This window comes from Motacilla alba, chromosome 3, assembly GCF_015832195.1.
Source record: "Motacilla alba alba isolate MOTALB_02 chromosome 3, Motacilla_alba_V1.0_pri, whole genome shotgun sequence".
Taxonomy (NCBI): domain Eukaryota; kingdom Metazoa; phylum Chordata; class Aves; order Passeriformes; family Motacillidae; genus Motacilla; species Motacilla alba.
Genome location: NC_052018.1, coordinates 13499686 through 13520452, shown reverse-complemented (window position 1 = coordinate 13520452; position 20767 = coordinate 13499686). Strand labels below are relative to the sequence as shown.

The 20767-nt window shown below is 36.5% G+C and overlaps 1 long non-coding RNA gene across 1 annotated transcript; it reads right to left on the bottom strand.

Moving 5' to 3' along the window:
• Nucleotides 1–454: 454 nt before the first annotated feature.
• On the bottom strand, nucleotides 455–19139 carry LOC119699294. The gene is made up of 5 exons (XR_005256385.1): nucleotides 19034–19139; nucleotides 13967–14166; nucleotides 11931–12052; nucleotides 1088–1153; nucleotides 455–552 (listed from the first exon to the last, which is right to left on the bottom strand). It is a non-coding gene; the product is annotated as an uncharacterized LOC119699294 (long non-coding RNA).
• Between the last annotated feature and the right edge of the window lie 1628 nt (nucleotides 19140–20767).

Here is a 20767-nt window from a genome sequence, read left to right as displayed (position 1 = left end):
TAATAGACTGAGATAACATGCATTGCAAATGTCAATCAGATTATTTTTTTGTTAAACTGTTACGAAGTAAAAATACCTAGAGATCTAAATTTTTTTAGTACCCTCATGAAAATGTATTGCTGATGTGTCCCTTCCACGCTGGAAAGTTGGATGACTCTAGCATTAAATTGGGAGATATGACTGGCAGTACACAGCTTCCAGGCAAGCAGGTTCCAGCTCTTTCTTGGAGTTATTAGGAACAGCTTGATTACAGCTCCAAGTGTCACCTTATAAAGCTTCTGTTTCTGTCATTTCTAGTATTTTCTTGGGTAGTGTGTCTGGAGTGGAGAAAGAAATTTTGAAGACAATAAAGCTTTTTTATAAAAGCTACAAGGAAGTAAAAATGAAAACCTAGGACAGTGGCATGAGGCCATATGCATATTGTTTTCAGTTTAGTTTAAATCTTCTCACCAGTCTACATTGAAGGAAAGAAATCTCAGTATGGAAACTTGGCCTGCATTCATTGTCAAGTTTAGGGAGAAGAAACACTTCTGTCAGATCTCTTCTTCGTATCTGAATTAATAATAGAAACTGACAGTTAATATGATAGATTTTCAATATACAACTGGAATATGATGACAATTCAGCCACTAAAAACATCTGGGGACATAATTTGCTGCAAACTTAAAATATCAGGTGGCTCCCAGCTTTTGCTTCCATGAAACAACACCATGAAAAATAAATAACATTATCATTTTATCTTATTTCTTCTGATTTCTTGAATTGTATGTACTGAAAATACAAGTATTCTTAATTTCAGATGCTTTTTGTGAGAATCCAATGGCAAACAAGAGTCTAACAAGACTTTGTTACTCTAGGATAGAAAATAAATAGGATGTTACTCTTAGTTTCTATCTTTTGCCATTTTATTGTCAGACTAGGGACATATTATTTGGAATAGAGCATTGACAACAGTCAATATGAAACTAAATTTCTGGTCTAGAAATGTCTTTTTTAATGCAATGCCTTAAAATTTAGGATCTTTAGCTTGATTAAATATTGTGGGGTAAAGTGGCATAAACCTTTGGAAATAATAGCCACTACCTACTGGAGATAAGTTTGGTGGAGTATTCCTTTTATGGCTTCTGAGAAGAATCAAAATAGGTCTTCAGGTCTGAAAAACAGAAAAATAGAAATATTGCAGGCAAGCTGTAATAAAAATATTGTAAAGCTCTTTCATGAAATAGATGTCTTTACTTGCCTAGATATTCACAATTAGAGGGAGTCTTAATTTTCAAAGATATCTCCTTTTCAATATTCTGGAATAAGTTAAGATCATCATCTCTTTATGGTTTATTTTACTCTAATTGGATGCAGAACAAAAATTTTTGTCAATCCTGCTGACACCTGCAGCAAATTCCTTCTGGCTTTGAATGTGCTTTCAGATACAATTCAGAATATTAATGATGATTTTTATAGCCTTGCATAGTCTGAGATTTGAATTCTAAGAGCTTATTGTCATTCTGCTTGTTCTCAATTACCAAGATAGAAGGTTTGTACTAGCATACTCTTAAATACTTTTGTAGCTTTAATATGTTGATTATTCTAGAATTTTCTGTTAATAATTGTCTGTGTAGTATAACCATACATACAAATATTATATATATATATATATACTATATCTCTGTCATTCAAACAAAAGCAACAACAAAAAATATATGCAGAGGCAGTGTAGTGGGTTGACCTTGGCTGGATGCCAGCAGCCTCCTAAGCTAATCTATCAATTCCCTTCCCAGAGGGAGAGGGCAGAGAAAATAAGATGGAAAATATCTCACAGGTTGAGATAAGGCAGTTTACTAAAGCAAAAAAAGTGATAGTTAGCACATGCATAATAAGCAAGGGGAAAAGAAAGTTTAATCTGTATCTCCAATCAGTGAGGGATGTTCAGCCAATTCCCAGAAAGCAGGGCTTCAGCATGCAGACTGGTTGCTATGGAAGGCAAACACTGTAAAATAACAAATGCCCCCAGTTTCTCATCCTTTCCTTAACTTTTATATCTAGCTGATGTCGTACGGTATGGATCCCTTTGGTTAATTTGGATCATCTGGCCTGGTTTTGTCATCCCAGGATCTTGCCCACACCCAGCCCCTTGATGGGGGAGGAATGTAGGAGAGACAGTGCTGGTGCTGTGTCAGTGCTGCTCAGCAGTACCCAAACACCGAAACACCGGTGTGTTACCAACACCCATCCACCTTCACCTCTAGGAGGCGTCTCCTACTATTCACTGGGAAGGACTTACAGAGACAGGCTTGTGACCTAAAGGTTTACTTGCAGCTGCAGGCTTTGGGTCATGCACTACAGGGCAGGTGTTCAGTGGTTTGTTTGTTTTGTTTTTTCCAATGGTCCCACTACTGCTCTGTAATTAAAAAAAAAATTTAAAAAATTTGCTTATAAAAATAAATTTATATTTCTGTATTTATCAGCCCTGTCTACATGTGTTCTACCTGTTTCTCTCTGCGTTCTCTCTACTCATTTTGACAAATGCCTTATGCAAATCAGGAATTTCTAATCTCTCTAGTTCACCCAGAAAGAGCAAAGTAACACTTCAGAATTCTCATAATTACTCATTTCAAACCTTTAAATGGGCACATTTCTATTTTTGCACAAAACATACTTAGGTTTCTGGAATTTACCCAGCCAGAACATGTTCCTGAAGCTAAGCACTATCTATGCAGGATACAGGCAGCCCTTGACTTTTGCACAGTTAACCTAAATACCCGCAGTGCTTTTAATATACCTTTGTAAAATAAAGGTTCTGGGGAAATTCTTCTTTTCACTCCTTTCTTATTAATTGAGAGAAGGGTTTCCCCACTAAATATTATTCCACCCAGTCCTGATGCAATCTCTTGAACTTTCTGTGCTACATCTGCTGTGATTCCACAGTTAATAAGACACTACAGTAGTGAGACAGTGTGAGGATACCAGTGCCTGCTGGTGCCAAAATGCTGGCAGAGCTGTGCTAGTGAACACACAGCTGCCCTGGCAGCAAGCACAGGTCTGTGCAGAGTAGACTGTGCATGGGATTGAGATCCATACAGCATGGGAGCTAACAGGAGATTCTGTGGATGATGATGGAGTTATCACTGAATGGACACTGGGGGTGGTTAAGCTGGAAAGATGCAGAAGCTGAAGCTCAGGAGAATGATGGTACAGGGAAGAACATGCTCCCTATAAAAAAAGCAGGAAAGAGTAGTAGTAGCCACTCTGTTGAAAAAAAAAATCAAGAGGAAGATCAAAACATCATCCACTGCCTAGAAGTGGCTTACAAGCATTGTTTAGAATGACTCAGTACTGTGTGCCCAGCGTCCAGGAAGGAAGCAGGAGCAACACCCACCTATGAACCGCTGAGTGTGTTTATGGAGCTGGGATCCCCTTCTCCACCCTAGGGATGTGCCCCAACAAAAGCTTTTTCTCCCATTCATTTTGACAGTGCTTAGCACAAATCTGGTTAAGGATAGTTTTGGTACTGGTAGCAAAAGTTGTGACTAACTATTCCACTGTTCATGAATTACATGACAGCTTTTACCCACATTTTTTTCTTTTCAATTATTTCTGTGAAAACATTAGAATTATCTTAATGCAGTCCATATGAAGTAATTGCCTTTTCCAAACTGTTATGAGAAAAGTTAGAACTAGTCTAATAAGATCTAGAATCCTGTCTTAGTGTCATGCCAACAGCTATATCTGGTGTTAATTTTTATTTTAAATATCCCTCAGGGCATTTGTAGAATTAACAACCTCCTTTTAACAATATAGATTGCTGTTAGATGAAACTATACTCCTACTTAATACAGAGCTGCTTGAGCAAGCAAGCACCCCACTAATGGAGTACACACATTGCTGTCAGAAATGGAACGGAGTGTGCTTTATTTGAGACAGAAGTTTGGGTAATGCTGGCTGGCCTACATTTCTAAATAGAAAATAGTTAAAAGGATACTGTAGTAATTTGTCTAAGGGCTACGTAAACTTAATCAGGAATTTTTAGTCCCACCAGGGCCCAAAACTATATCTGGAAACAGTTATTAAATATTTATTTCTACCCTGAAAAAAAGGGAAAGGAAAAAAAATCTAATTTTATAAAATCTTTCACATCTATGGAAAAAATATGATCATAAATATATTAGTTACTGGTCTGTGGTTATTTTACCACATCTTTTAATGTTAAATTCAGTCTCTAAGTAACATTGAATTAATGAATGCGAGTTTGAAACAATGAATGTGTTTTCTTGTGAGGCTGAGCTTTACTTTCTGAATTATGTGTAATAGAAGGGGAGGTTTTGTCACTGAAATCCCTGTAGGAGTTGTTTTTCCTTTTGAGCAATAACAATTTTGATACGTAATAATGGTTGTCCATAAATTGCTGAATTTTGTCTTCATTTGAATTTTATCTTACAGGTGTTAAAATAAACATAACTACTTTTTTTTTTTTTAATTGTCTTTTTGATGCATACTAAACTGAAAAACTGGGGTGAAAAAGTGATTTTCTAATCCTTTTCTATTATTTGCCAACAGCACCTTCTTAAAAATGCAGGTAGCAATAATTTGGCCTTGGTTTATTACTTCTATGCCTACACTGTTAGCATTTAATATAAGACACCATTAAATCATTCCCTATCAACAGCCTATTTCCCTCCCTCCTTCTTTCTTTTCCTTACTGGGTATTTACTCTTCCTGTAATGACAAAAGTAAAAGGTAAAATGTGTCTCCATTTCTCTCCTTGGAATAATCCCAAGGCAATTTGATTATGTTTTAACTCAGGAGGTTTGTCTCTAAATTCTCAGTTTAAATTTGACCTCAGGCTTAATGGGGCTCACATAACTGTGGGAACAATGACCATAGGAGGTAAACAGTTTTTAATGATATTGTTCACAATACTGTTTCTGTCCTTAGATTGCAGTACTTCAAATGGTTTTCTTAAATGCTACATTTTTCATAGGTCATGACATCCTAATGAGGAGTAAAAGGAATTTTCCCGGTCAACACTTCACTGACAAAAAAACATAATTCAGTCAAATCTGAGGGGTTTTTTTAATTTACTGTAGTTATTTCACCTTGATATAGGCATTATGCATGGGGTACAGATTCCTACATATTGAAGTGTTCTTTTATTATTACTTTCTTCTTCATCAACACCATCATCATCTTCTTCTTTGTCATTTTCATAGCCATCAAATATGGTTTGCAGATGTTAGTTAACATTTTTGTAGAAAACAGTATCCTTAAAGTGATCTTTCTTTTCTATCATTACATGTATTACTTTCCATTTGAATTGATTGAATTTAGAAAGGATTAGATGCTCTTACAGTTTGTGTATAATAGCAACATTTCAAAATTTGTTGAAATCTCTTATTGACATTTTACTTTGTGTTTCCAGTCCAGTTGCTTGCTGAATTTAAAGTGCAGGATTACAGATGCTTGCATCAGAACACATTTGAAATTGCTGTGTATATTTTGAGAGGTTTTTGGAGTAAGCTACTTTCTTCCAAATAGACTTTTTCCTTCCCTGGATACCTTTTAGTTTTCTTCTCAGAGATAGTCCAGAGAGGAACCAGTCTACAACTTCACTGGTAGCCAGAGCAATGCCAGGCACTGATGCAAGTCTGGGAACTGGACTGTCCTGTAGGTGTTTACTATGATTTTTGCACTTTATATAATAGCTCCATCCAAGGGCCAGGTGTTGAGAGGTCAGGTAATTTTCCCAGCTTGTGATTTAAATGCTGGCATTTTCAGAGGTTAAGATTAGGCCAAATGTCCAGGAACACTTCAGTTTACCTTTAACGCTATAGCCCTTTTCTACAGAAACACAAAAGCGTAGTAAAGTGTTTTTCTACCCTTTCAGACATGGAAACTGGTTACTGATTTACTTGCAACTTATTGACAGTATATCATATAATGATATTCTCTAAAATGTTGAGCCTAACTGTCCTCTGAAAATATAATTGTCTGTTTTCTGCTCCTACACCCATATGTTTTAAGGAAGGTTGAGTTATTATGTAAGACCTTGTATAAGCCTGAACTACCTACTCTGTGAGTAGCTCTTTTCAAGCCAAAACAGCACCTACTTTGTTGTGCACTGTAAATTGCAGCATGGACCAGAACACATCCTCGTCTTCCCAGCTTTTACTAAAGCTGCAAAGGAGCTGATCATAGGAAAGAGCTTCAACTTGAAGAGTTGATACAGATAATTAGGAAAATTACAAGTGTTCATGGTTGCACTGCAGCTTTGAGCTCTTAATAAATTATCTCAAAAGGTCTATACCAATGAAAAAATGCCAAATTCTTTTTTTTCCTCTTTTCTCAACAGTGAATTCACAATGTCAATGATCAGTCTGAAAATAGGAGAATGATTAGTGCTACTAGCAATAAGAATAATGAGAACAAGGTATTGAATAGAGCAGAGGTATTTTGTGTGCAACACCTTTGATAAAGCAACCATAAAACAGGGCTCATATTACTGTGGCAACTATTTTAAGAAAAATGTTCCCCTGCTGAATTTGTCTTTTGACTTTAAACATAACAATAACCTCACACATTCAGCACCATTCACCTCTCAAAGCCACAGCCATGCTTTCTGCTTCCAGAAAATAATGCACTGAAGTGTTCTCATAGACTTGGCAATCAATTAGAAGAACCCATTCTCAGGGAATTTATATATTTATATATAAAAGCTACCAAGTTGGTCCTTTACTGCTCTTTCAGAAAAGTGTTTCATTGGTTACACTCTGTTTCAAATACTATGACAGACTGCATTTTCATTTTTTTTCACTGGATCTACTTTTTTATATACTTCGCTTGTGCATGGCGCTCAAGTAGAATGCCATTGTAAAAGAGTACTTTTTCAAGTAAGAACTTGGGTCATTAAATTTTTGCAGAGAATTCCACACCACAGAATTTGAGTGTAATGAAAACCCCTTGACTGCAGACATTTGCTGGCAATATTCATAGCTAGAGAGGGACATCAAATTAAGCCTGCTGTGTTACATGCATTGTCCTGCTAGAGTGAGGCACATTAACTGAATTCAACTCTGCAGTCAATAGATATCTTTCCTCCTCTTAAATGTATAACTCACTGGTGGGCAACAGAGAAGACAGGAAGCAGAAGTGCAAATGGAAAAAGAATCTAATAATTATGCACAATATAGTTTAAATGCTTATTATCGATGAACATGAACATTTGCTCTTTCTGGATTTTAGATCTCAACATCTAGTTTTGTAGTAAAAAATAAGGTTTAGTGTTACACTTAAAAGATATATGTATTGATTAGGATGTTCAGAAAAATATAAGTAGTTAAATCTATCTAAAAAACATTGCCATTAACAGGAGAACTAAAAGTCTATGTTAGAATAATATTAAAGCAACAAAACATTTCATTAAATGGCTGAAGATTATTATTCACTTATTATAACTCAGATTAAAAAAAAAACTAAATTCAGACTTTTCTTGTTCAATTACATTTAGTAACAAATGAAATTACAACTCAGAAGTTTCTAGCAGAATTTCTGTCATATATTTTCAAAATAAAGTATTTTAAATGTTTATAAATTTGTTAAGTTTGAGTAAATTTTCATGTCAAAGCAGACCTCTCACATTTCTTATCTCAAAATGGTGGCCAGTCTCGCTTTCAAAAGTTAAGTTCTTTCTTTAAGAATTCACAGCTCTTTATTTCTTTTTGCTGCTGCTTAAGTAGTTTCAAGCCAGTTTCACAAAATCTCAGATGGTGACATGGACACTATCTTTCTATATTTATTATTGGGCAAAGCTGCCAGCAGACAAAAAGAAATAGCCATCAGAGACAGAGACAGGAAGATCAGATATAAGAGAGAATTTTTAACACTGCACTGCAAAAGTCCATTGTGAAGTTTATACCAGTGTCCATCTAAAGTAGATTATCCTATTCGTGGTTCTTTCACATGCCTTTTACCCATCCCTCTTGCAGTTAAGTATCTTGAAAACCACAGGGCAAACCCTCTGGGACACAGGATTACCCTGTCAATTTGTGTGCTGCTCACAATATTGGGAGCCATGCCTAGCTGGGACTTTCAGGTACTCCAGCACATTTTGAAAAAAAATAAATAACAATTAAGGATTATTCATTTATAACATTACAGACAGAAATTATGTTATGCTGTACTTCTGAGGTCAGTTTGCCCACGTAACAGTTCTCCTAAAACAGCTTTCCTATTTCCTCAGTGCATTTTTTTCTTATCAATATATTTCCTGCTGCAAGATCCACATGAAAGTACATATGAATATATGAAATCAATGAAAGTATCCATTTCATATATTTGGTTGCTTTTCCATGAACAAAAAAATAAAAAGAAAATACTTTCAAGCCTGGCTATTTGTACTATAAAACTAGATTTTAATGTGATGCAACTTGTGTAACATACTCAGGATGAAAAAATATTCATCTTAAAATAAAATCCTGGTACAGGCATACTTTTAAAAGGGAAATATTTTCCACTTATCTGATTTTAGATGGATGTTTAGAGCCACAGATAAAAAAAATCAGTATCTTTATTAGTCTAATTTATTTCATGAATACCATTTTACAGCATTTAATTATTTTAGTAGTGAAGGATCCTTTCACAATTCAGTTTACAGAATGGATGGTTGTCTCAGAAAGAATTGAGGAGTGAGGAAACCATGACTCTACATGGATTGGTCAATTTGTTACAGAAATCGGGTAAAACATTGTCATTTAGCAGAAATTCCATAATGTTGTTTGGTGACATAAAGGCCACTAAATTAAGGATATCATTCGTCATATAATTTGAGATATTCAGTATAAAGCTGAAACCTGTTCTGTTAGCTTGTCTGTAGGAAAGTTAGCTTATTCAGGACACACAGTCATTTGCACAGTCACTTTGGTTCTTGAGGGCTTTTGAGCTCTCTTCTACAGAGATGAATATGCTGCAATTCAACATGCCCTGAGAACCTCATGGTGTTCCATCAGCAGGTGGGGGAGGGGGATTCAAGATGTACTTCTGAAAAATAGGGGTTTGTTAGCCCCTTTTTCATCTCAGTTTCATATCTTGTGAAATGTAGACACTTCTGACTTCTCATATTAACATAAACCCACTTTATAAATATACTTGAAGTACAGGTCTGTCAAAGGAATATATTGCTTCACCTCTCACAGTATGAGCTATAAATAGTACAGAATTTCAGCATATAAGACACAACGTTAGACAAAGACTATTAATATTGACCTTAAATCTTATTGTTTATTTCAGCTTTCTTAAGGTATGATTTTGATGTTTGTGTTATTGCTACTACTCTGGTGATTTAACTACAGTTATGGAAATAAATATACTTATGAGCTGCAACCACTATTTCCAGCTTAGCACAGCAGTGTCTTTTTCTTTGGAAGCCAAGGTATGGTTGTTTGTCTTCTGTTGAGATGTTAGAGACATTTATAATGAATGAAGGCACATGTATGTCCTCAGTCTGTGTTAAAAAGTCATAGTGGGGCCCTCAAAAAGATGATGTACTGAGATAATTTGCTCTGTATTAGGTTTTAGCACCTTGAGAACAGGGCAAACACCTGAGGGCAGGATCAGCACATAGCACTAACAGTAAGTATGTGACTGAACCAACTATTTTATCAGCAAAATGTGAGCAATTTTTTCTTATCTTTATGTCACACTGCTCCACAGTTGGAAAACTAAGTTGAGTTTAAATCCCAACAATGTTCACATAACATTATGGTCTTCCATCAGGATGATTACTTCCTGCTGACTATGATTAATTACTTCAAAGTATTCAGAAATTGTTAGGTACATCCCAGACTCAGAAATTAGCTGCTTCTATATCACACTCAAGTTACCCAGATTTGCTTGGTTAGTAGTTGTACTCAATGATGTTAGAGCTCTTTTTCAACCTATATGATTCTATGATTCATGCAAAAGCTGTTTTTTAAGGTCAAACTAAAAAGTATTCCATTGCCCTTAATTAAAATCAGCCAGACTGCTGCAGCACCATAGCATCCTAAAACACCCAGCTGTGATCTAAACACTAGCATCTCTCAAGTGCAAAGAAAGACAGAATAATTTCTACTATGGTTTATGGTTTAACCTAGCATTGACAAGGGAAGTACCATTCCCTTTCCTTCCTACCCCTTTTATTGGGGAGGGATTGAAATAGCAGAAATATGCCTGGACCAAGAACAGCAGTCCAGGTCTACCAGCACAATGTCTGCACAGATATGTTAGCCTAGGAGGAGTGCCACACACATGTCCATGAATTGCTTGCAGATGTTTGCACCAGTGTCCTTGTGCTCTGCACATACCAGCAGATTAAGCAGCATACAAGGTGACCCACTGTCAGAGCAGTGCCTTACTGTTCCTGCCTCAGGTGAAGTCTCCCAAACAATTCATAGGCATAGAGACAGATTAAAAGTAAGCGTCAGAGAAACAAAATGGACTCTCACACTGTTTATTTTACTATTATAGGCATATTTGCATAAGCCTGTTTAATAATATACTGAGTACTTATGAGAATAAAATGGGATGGACTTCCTCATTTACTAATTCTGGGAATACTTCTTTAGCCATAAAACTGGACAAACCAATTTTTTTCCCCATGGCTCTTATCTATTCATGTTGTCTCTCAAAAAAGGAGAGTTCTGTTTGAATACCAACAATCAGATATTGCTGTAGTTGCAGATTCTTTCCTGATAGGTAATAAAAATTATAATTTTAAAAGTCCTTTGAAGTGACTGATGTTGTTGAGGTATATCAAGAAAATAACCTTACCAGCAGCAGTGTTGTCCAGGCTTGACATTAGATGTGAAACTAAAAGAGGTCAGTAAGTCAAAACCCAATAAACTGGGCTATAAGCAAATTCAGTTCAACCACTTTGACACAGTGTTGGGTCTAGAGATTGATCTGCCCTTGAAGCTTCCAACCTGTGCATTTTAATGCCTCATACATGCAGTCAGACTCACTGGAGAATGAAAAAACTCTCCTTTCTTATGAAGTGAACCAGAGAGGGTCTCACCATCAAGGTCTAGCAAATGGCACAGTATTTATCAAAAGTCTTGATATTTTTCCTTCCCTTCCAACTTATCTGTATACTTACTAAAATAATTATGATTTCCAACCCTTTATCTCTACCTGAGCCCTCATCCTTGATAATTCTTAGAAATATGAAAACTCCCATGGAACTTTTCCCTCTGGTTTCATCCCAAAGTTTACTTGTGACTAACCTGCTTTAATAACCCCCTTTTTTTAAGTATCATTTTTTACTATAAAGAAAGAAAGAATTAGAAGATATTAATACATTCTCAGAGAGATCTACACAAAGCTGTAGGAATGTTAAATGAACAGCGAATTCAAAGACTTTAGTTTATACCTTTAAATGTGAAATTAAAGTAAATTTGTGGGAACAGGTTTGCAACTCATGACAAGACATCTGTTTTTCACAGTGGAAATCTGTTTAACTGGTGGAAGTCATTGCCTTAATACATTACTGAGTTCAAGAGCTTGGTAAGCTTTAAAACAACTAACCATTTACATGGATAATGGGAACACCCACTGTTATATTACACAGAAAATAAAGATTTTGTTCAGAACAGTAATAAATCTTCTTGTTTTTACATCACAACATATCATTAGCTGTCAAGCAGTAAGAAAGAATTTACATAATAATAAACTACCCTAAATATAATACCTAAAGAACAACAGAACCCTGAAGTATACCTGCAACAAGTCAAACATGAAAAACAACTGAATGTTTGGTGAAATGAAAAGAAACTGTGGTATGTATCAAACAGAACCTCCAGTTTTATTTGCAGCAATATTTAAAATTAAATTCATTGTTCAAGAATATTTAAAATAAAAATAGTATTAAAATATATCAATATATCAGTAAATCAACTTCTAGAGACCTGTCTCTGAGGCTGACTGCTGAGGATGCCTCAAGGGCAGATTGCTGGGTTCCTGAGACCAAGGCTGGCTGCTGTCACATGTGTCCCTCCAATGGGACACAGGACCTTCAGGGCTGAGGTACCTACAAAACAACCCAGGAGGCAGCTGAGGCATGGATGGTGGGATCAGTCCTGAGTACCTGCAGAAGGTACTGTTACACAGCATGTGATGCTTTATGTCATTGCATATTAGGCACCTTAAGGAGATCAGTGGGACGTATCCCACATATCCTTATTCATCTGTATCATTTATAGAACTTACGGTTAATTTAGAAAAGCATAGAAAGAAATTTGCAGGTAACCACAGTGTTATTGCATGGCAGTGAACCTACACATTCACTTTAATGTCAGATGTTTACTGTACTCACTGCAAAGTAACTATTACTTACTTCAGCACTAGTCTGGTTTTGTTTTAATAAGGTATCTTCGACCACCATCATGAATTCACCAGAGTTTTGTCTGCATGAGAAGGCTGCAATGTCTAACATTTTTTAAACTGCAATTATAGGATCCTCTGTTTATAGGTCATGGAACAATAAATAAGTCTTCTTCAGTCAGATCAGTTGATACCATTTCTAGAGATGATATTCTGCCTGATTATAGTCTGACTGGTCACCTGTAACCAGTGTCCACCAGCATGAGGTTGTCTCCTGATTCTGCAGCTTTCTGTACTTGCCTTGGAAGACCAGAGTACAAGCTCAGGACCAAGGTTTAGACATTGGAGCATAATAACTGCCTTTAAGAACCCAAAGCTCAGTAAGGGACAGGACTGCATTCCCGCTAAAGATTATGGACTAAAAACAATCTGAATGTTAGATAATTTAAGGTTAAATAATTTCTTCAGCCATGCATGTGTCTTTTGATAATTCTTATTTTAATTGGTTTCTTCTTTCTTTTCTCTTTTATACTCTCAAACATGGTGTGATTCATGAGAAGGATATTTAATAAATTCTCCATAGGAACATAAACCTGCAAGGGAGCAAGCTTGCTCTTCTGGCGTGTCTCTGAACTTTCTCCAGTTATTCACAATTAAACATAATCATCAAATAAATTAAATGTTATTGCATTGTGGGGTCTATTATTATTATTATTATTATTATTATTATTATTATTATTATTATTTCAGGCAAAGACAATTCTACATTTTTTGCTTTACCATATTTTTAGAGGAATTACACTGAGCTTTAAAATACTGAAATTTATATCCATCATTAAACTGTTCCTCAAGATGCAGTTCAATTTTCTTTAAAAGGTGAACAAACCAAGCTCATTGGCATTTTGATGAAATTAAGAGGAAAGGTCTAAGAATTCGATCGTATTCTAATGTAAAATAGCAATTTAAAGGAGAAAAAAGTGTTAGAAGAAAAAATAGTACAGCTCCAGAAACTCAAAAGTTGCACTGTAAAGATCTATGCTTTATTATGCATGATATTATGCAACCAAATACCTTTTTGATATACAGTTTCATAATTGGGTTTGAGACCAGAAGTCAGAAAAATTTTAAAAACATATTAAACTAAACTAAAGAAATGCCAGCTCCAATCCCCACAATTACAAAGTATTACTTAATTTCACTTTCGAAATAAAGTGCTTGAAATACATTTTTTAAAATCAAAACTGCTTTAAATAGGCTCAGTTTCAGCAATGGCTATATGCATAGTCCAAATCAAACATTCAGGAAATCACATTGTGAGAATAATTACATTTCATTACGTTCAAAGATAAACAACAGTGCACACGTGTTTTATTTGTTAGTTGAATTTTATAGATAGCTTAATTTCACAGATGAACTAAGGAGTGAAACAAAACATTACACTTTCATTTTTAGACATTTTTCTCAATTTTTTTTCCCAATCAGGAAAAAGGAGTGACATTCTAGTTTTGTAAACTTAACAAAACTTGTAAGTTCATTATTGCTTTCACCACAAAGGTAATTTTCAGCCCATTGGTTAAGAAATTTTCCAGAGATGTTCAGAAGCAGGCAATACTTTCCTTACCTTTTACAAATCATGTCTGATCTGCTCATGATTGTAGCCTGAGTTGGTTTGTTTCACATTTCCAAACACTGTTCTTTCTTCTAACTCAGCTTAAATTCAATATTAACTTCAGGCAACCCAGAGATACATTTGTTTTAGAAAATAGTCATTGTAAAATATTTGTTCAGACACAAGGCTGAGCCCTCAGGGTTCAAACCGAGCTGAAGACAATGCAAGAAATATAGACAACATTAGTAACTCATTCTGCTGTGTTAGAGAAACACCCCATATATATGAATGGTTACAGTGTAGATTTCTTCTAAAGAACCTGACTGGTCTGATATAGTTTAAGTCTTCCTTTATTCTCATTAAAGGCAACAGAAACTTTGGAATCAACTCTTTTCAAAGTGGTACTTTAGAAATCCCCCTTTTAAAATAGAAATCTAAATATATATGCCAGTTGACTTCTCCTAGCTGACAAAAAGGTGTGGTACTGAAGTGGGCTGATTTTCTTGGAGCAGTTGGCTTCAGACTCAAAACATTCTCTTTTCTCCTGCACTGAACCATTGTTTGGGCTCTTAAATGGCAACTGCTAAAGAACACGGTGAGTCTGGGCAGTCAGAAGTTCTGATTTATTTCAGCATGTTCCCTTTAACTGTGGCACTCATCTGGAAATTATTTTCAAAACATTCTCCTTCCAACTTTCTTTTCTTTTTAGTCTTTTAGGCAGAGACTGCCATTGTTCATATTAAAAAAAAATCTCACCTGACTGAAGATATGTTTATATGTTGCTATGAACACATTCACAAACTTAAATGTTCTGCAGTAATTTTAAACATAGGTAACATGCCAATCTGGGCACATTTGACTTAAGTTCCTCTGGGGAAAAAAAAATGCAAGATTTAGTTGGTTCCAAATTCATCTGTACAAGATAATGTTTAGAAAAGAAATAGGAAAAATAATGATCATTCTTTCAGGACATCAAAAGCAAAATCCACAGAATGAAATAAAAAGTAGAAAAAATAGCTTCTGAAAGTGTGTAATGAAATGTTACAAATAGGGAATTGCAGCAAAAAGCTAACGGATATAAATCTAGGATGAATCAATTCTCCTTTCCAGTCATATTCAACCTTAATAAGATAGTTTTAACAGGTTCATACCTTTCTGCCAATTTCAGAAAAGGCTTCTACTGATCAATAGCATTTGTTTCAAGGAAGAGAGCAAAGTGAGGGGGAGATGCTGGTAACTGGAGGCACACTTTTTCTCAGAAGATGGCTGAATAATGCCATAAAACTGTGTGAAACACAGAAGCAATATGCCAGATAATCATCAGTGCTGTCTGTCACTCATGAATCTTTTATTTCAAATCTACTGTTTTGTTTATTTTCCTATTTAATGCCTTAAAGAACACAGACTAGTTCCTACTATTTGGAACAATGCATTTTCTTGCTTTTGGGTAGCAAACTTTGTATAGAATTTGCCTCAGAAGAAATTTCAGTAGTATTGAGATATGGAGACATGACCCTGGACACAGTACACTACTGAGCATATTCCCTGCTGTGAGAAGCCTTTTTGTCTCAAATCCAGGCAACAGACTGAGACATTGCAAGTCCTACTTTTATGTCTGGCTTTCAAAAATGAGCGTGTATTGCTTCTGGTTCTGCTGCTCCAGTCCTCCGGATCTCTGTTTACATGGAAAACCCTGTGCCTTTAAACAGATTTTCTTTATTTCTTTTTTTAAAGATTTTCCTTTAAAACATTCACTGTTGTTATTTATTTTGCAGATCATGCTTCAAAAATTTTGTGGTCTAAATAGAGAAATAATTTTATGAGCTTCATTTGCTACTCTCCAGCCAGTTCCCATGGCTTTCCACATTCAGGGTTTTTTTCGACATTCACCATTACTCATTATTAGCTCATTGAATTCACAGCTGTACCTGTAAATAAAAGAGGGCAGGGAGTGTTCCCTGGAAGAGAGGTGACTGTTTTTAAATATTTACCATTAAAATCCTTTATATCCAGAACAAGGTGGCCATACCCAGGCTCTTTATTAAAAGTGATTGCTGAGCTAGGATACTGGGACAGTCCTAGTTGAAACGAGGCCAAAACGAGGTAAGGACCTCCACCTCCATGAATGATCCAGTTTTGGGGCCCAGGCCAGGACACTGTTTAGATTAGAGCCTCCTGTTCACCTCCTGTTCACATGAGAATGGTGGTGGGGTTTGGGTTTGGGGGGTTTTGGTTGGTGTGTTTTCATGGTTGTTGCCTCTTTTTCTTTCTTTTTGGTTTTTTGTTTTTTTTTTTTTTGTTTTTTTTTTGTGGTTTTTTTTCGGTGTTTTTTTTTGGTTTTTTTTACTTTTGGTGATAATGACAATTATGTATCTGTTACATTATGATAATAAAGTTATCCCATTTTTTGATGAGTTCGGAAAAGTGAAATACTCCCCATGACACAACCACCACTTTCTGCTTTTCCTGGGAAACAGATGGTGCTGCCACCTCTGCTCATTCAGGGATTATAGCTAAAGGAGGAAACCACAGGTCAAAATAAAGCTTATAAAATCCTTAAGCTGGGATGTTTCTTATGTTCAGGACTAGGATTCACTCACAGATTTTCAGTAATGGGTTGCACAACACCAGGGCATCATTGTTGTGTGTTTATGAGATTTTGCACTGCCTGCAGACTGCAAAATGGGCAGCAGGCACATATGCTGTGTCCCAGGCCAACCAGCCACATCTTAGTCGCTAGACAACCTAGCAGACATTGATTTTGAGATCACATAGACTGATTTTTAAAGATTGTTCCAATCATAGAATCACAGAATTGTTTGCGTTGGAAGAAAATTCAAGATCATCTAGTTCCAACCCTCTGCTGCGGGAGGGGGTGCTTTCCACTACACCAGGTGTGGCTCAAAGCCCCATCCAGTGGCCTTGAAGTCTTTCAGGGATGAGGTACCCACAGCTTCTCTAAAACTTCTCTAGGCAAACTGAATTGCCCAGTTTGACCTGAAGATGCTAATGTTTCTCATAAACTGAAGCTAGTTCACACGCTGACTATCTTACAGTCAAAGGAGCTCAGATTTGCCTTCACTTTCTCATGTTGTCATGCATCTTCAAGCAGTTAACCCAGGATGCCCCCAGCCAGTACCTGACTCTGAGAAGTCCAAGTTCATGGCATGTGTAACCAAAACAATGCTTAGAAGTGCCTTGGATTAAAACCTGATACTTAGTAGTTGACAGGCAGAATCTGCAGAAATGCTAAATAAAAAGCCATGATTAAACTGAATAACACTTTGAGGAATGTTGACTATTTGAGTACATGTGACTCATCCAGGAATGTACTAAATTTTTTAAGCTTTCCTGCTGGCAGATGCCTATTTTTTCTAAGTTTTTAAAATTTAAAATTCTTTTTTGGTGCCCGTTTGTCTGTACAGTGTTTTCATTGTTGCAGCATAGTGGTTTGATGACTGTGACACAATAGTTCATCAAAGAACACAGTGTAGATGTTTGTAAAGAAAAAGCAAACAAGCAAACAAACGAAAAATTTATTCTAGAAACTAAATGCAGGTGATTCTGCAATGAGAAGCAAACTGTGGGATTCATAAAAGTGACATGGTAAAATATGATAGAATGATCATTCTTCAAAAAATTTGAATGAGGAATGAGCAGCAATGTACCCCAAAAGCCTAAAAAAGAATGTGTTATTGTAAAGACCAGAGAGGCTGAAAGTGTGGCCAGTGCCTTTTTCTCTGTGACACTGTTTATTGCAGGTAACATAACCCTTCAGTGTGTATGCTACGTGCAGCACACAGCACTTTTTCTTTTATAATATGTAGCATGAAGCAAATACAAATGAAACTAAAATAAAAGGCATGAACGAGTGCATAAACAAAAATGTCTTATGTTTTGTTTCAAAACAGCTGCATACAATAGCACTGGAACTATCGAGCAGTGGTTGATGGATTAAATCCAAACTTTGAAACTAGTGGTATAACACTAGATTTTGATATTGGATAGAGCAGTTTCACTCATTAATCCCCAGGTCTAAGTATTCTTTTTTCAAATTTTCCAGATATAACCTGCATTTTAATTATGTGTCTCTGTTAATGTTCCTGAAGAATGTTCAGAGAAACCTATTAACAGAGATTTCTCTCCCTGAAAAATTATGCTTTAATATGAGAGATCTGCTTTGCTACTTCAGGCAATGTAACTTTGTGCAACTCTGTGTTCTTACTGTGAACTCCAAGTCAACAGTATTTACTCAAGCTGCAAGGCACACGTTGTAATTTATTGCTTTAGTGATTTACCAATGTGTTTATATCCTGTCTTTGTCTAGTTTAGTAGGTACAAGAACATTTAGTAATTATTGCTATTTAAAGATTAGTAGCTGATGGATGATGATGGTATTTCAGTAAATTGCTTCTTTACAGGAGAGTGATAGTGTTGGGTTTTTTGTTCCTCAGCCATATAGGGTTTCTTTGCATTGGAAATATGGACTGTAGTGACTGTTCTGGAAAGAATGAATAGTTGTCCCAGTGTGGGTATGGATGAAGTTATATTTATCAGATGATGATTAGGGCAGGCATAGCTATTTCCATAAAAGATCCACTGTTTATAATTAACTTCTGTATCAGTGGAACTGAAGCCATTGTACATTTGTGTCCAAGCTATTCTAGTTAATGCTGGGATCTGGCACTGTAATATAATTCAGGTTGGAAGGAGCCTCAGGAGGCTTCTGACTCTACCTTAGGCTCAAAGAAGAGACAGCTCTAAGGCTGCTTAATGCTCAGTCTAGTTGGATTTCAAAAATTTGCAAAGATGGGACAGCCCTTAACTCTCAGAGTAACTGAAAGTTCCTGTTCCACTGCATGATTTTCGCATAAGCTACCTTATGTATAAATACTCCTTCATTCTCCTTCCTCCCTTCCCCCTTCCCTTCCCTTCCCTTCCCGGAACTTCCCTTCCCGGAACTTCCCAGAACTTCCTGGAACTTCCCAGAACTTCCCTTCCCAGAACTTCCCTTCCATTCCCGGAACTTCCCAGAACTTCCCTTCCCTTCCCCTTATCATCTGTTTTCACAGCACTTACCATTCCTCTGCTTTCTTCACAAGTTTTTTCTGATTACTTTCTCCCAATAACCTGTTGCTGCATCCTCATCAATGTTTCCTTGTATATAACAATAAAGACACAGTCATGCTTCTTGTATCTATAAGACATAATATGTACATTGACTTTCAAATTATTACATTCATTTAAAAATCTTTCACTTTTGTGGAAATTTAAAAACACAGCATTGTGAGCACTTTCAATATTGAATTTTTTTTTTCTTCCTGTTTTTCCACGTTTTTGAAATTTTAATTTTTGTCATACTTATCTTGTCATAAGTAGTAACTGAAATAATGCTGCAACCTTTCCCTAACCATGTATGGGCTGCACTGTTTTAAACAGTAATGTGAGAACTAAATTAAGTTGAACACTATCAGAGGCCAAGCACCATAATTTTGTCATCTCTTGCAAATGGTTTTGGCACATTTTTGGCCTGGGCCAGCAACCATGCTTCCATGGACTACATTTGCATGTTTCTGGAGATATTACAAGCAATTTTGGACTGGGTTTGCCTGGCAAGGTTTTGGTAGTGAGGGGAATACTGGGGTGGCTACTGTGAGAAGCTCCCAGAAGCTTCCCCCATATCTGACAGAGCCAGTCCCAAGGGGCTCCAAGTGGGATCTGCTGCTGGCAGAACCCATCAGTAAGGGTGGCAACACCTCTAGGATAGCATAGTAAGGGGAGAAATCTGCTGCAGAACAGTAGAATGAGAGAGGAGTGAGAACATGTGAGAGCAACAACTCTGCGGACCTCAAGGTCAGTGAAGATGGAGGAGGAAAATGCTCCAGGTGCTGGAGCAGAGATTTACTCCTCGGCAGCCCATGATGCAGCCATGGTGAGGCAGCTGTGCCCCTGCACAGGGTCCACAGTGAAGCAGAGATCCAGCTGTAGCACATGGAGGACCCCATGCTGGAGCCCACATCCCCCATTGCCACTGGGAGTGGAGAGAAAGCAGAGAAAATGAGCAGTGAAGAAGAAGGGAGGGGCAGGGGGAAATGTTTTAAGATTTGTTCTGGTTTCTCTTTATCCTACTCTGACTGATGGCAAAAAACTGAATTAATTTCTCCAAGTCAAATATCTTTTTTTTGTTACAGTAATTGTTAAGGGATCTCTCCCTGCTCTTATCTCAACCTATGAATGTTCCATCATATTTTCTCTTTCCTGCCCAGTTGAGAGGGAAGTGATAGCATGGTTTGGTGGCCACCTGGCATCCAGACAAAGTCAACTACCACACAAATGGTTAATTTTCCATGGATATTTTGAAATTTTTCATCTTATTTAGAAGGTAAGAGCATCTATCTGTGGACATCTATCTTACAGACATGAAGAGCGCTTGTCTGCTATCTTCAAACCCAAAGTGACACAAAAAGGGCTTGATGTGTTGACATTGACATCTTTAGAACCTCAGGTCATCACAAGAGAGAATAAGGTGTATTTCTCCCACCTTATTATAGCATGGAAGGCCCACAGAGAATTATTTTTCTTATGGATGTTGTTTCCTTGTGTTCCTTCAGCTGCAGTGCATAACATGCTCACATTAATGTGGGCTGTGTGGACACATCAAGTATGGCTTGGTTTCTTATTCCAATTCTAATGTCTTGCTCAACTCTTTTTGCTTTTTGTTTTTCATAAAATTATATCTCTGGAAGCTTGTCTTGGTTTAAAATTCCTAATCTATCAAACATAAGGTTAATTGCTAAATTAATTTTTAAAATT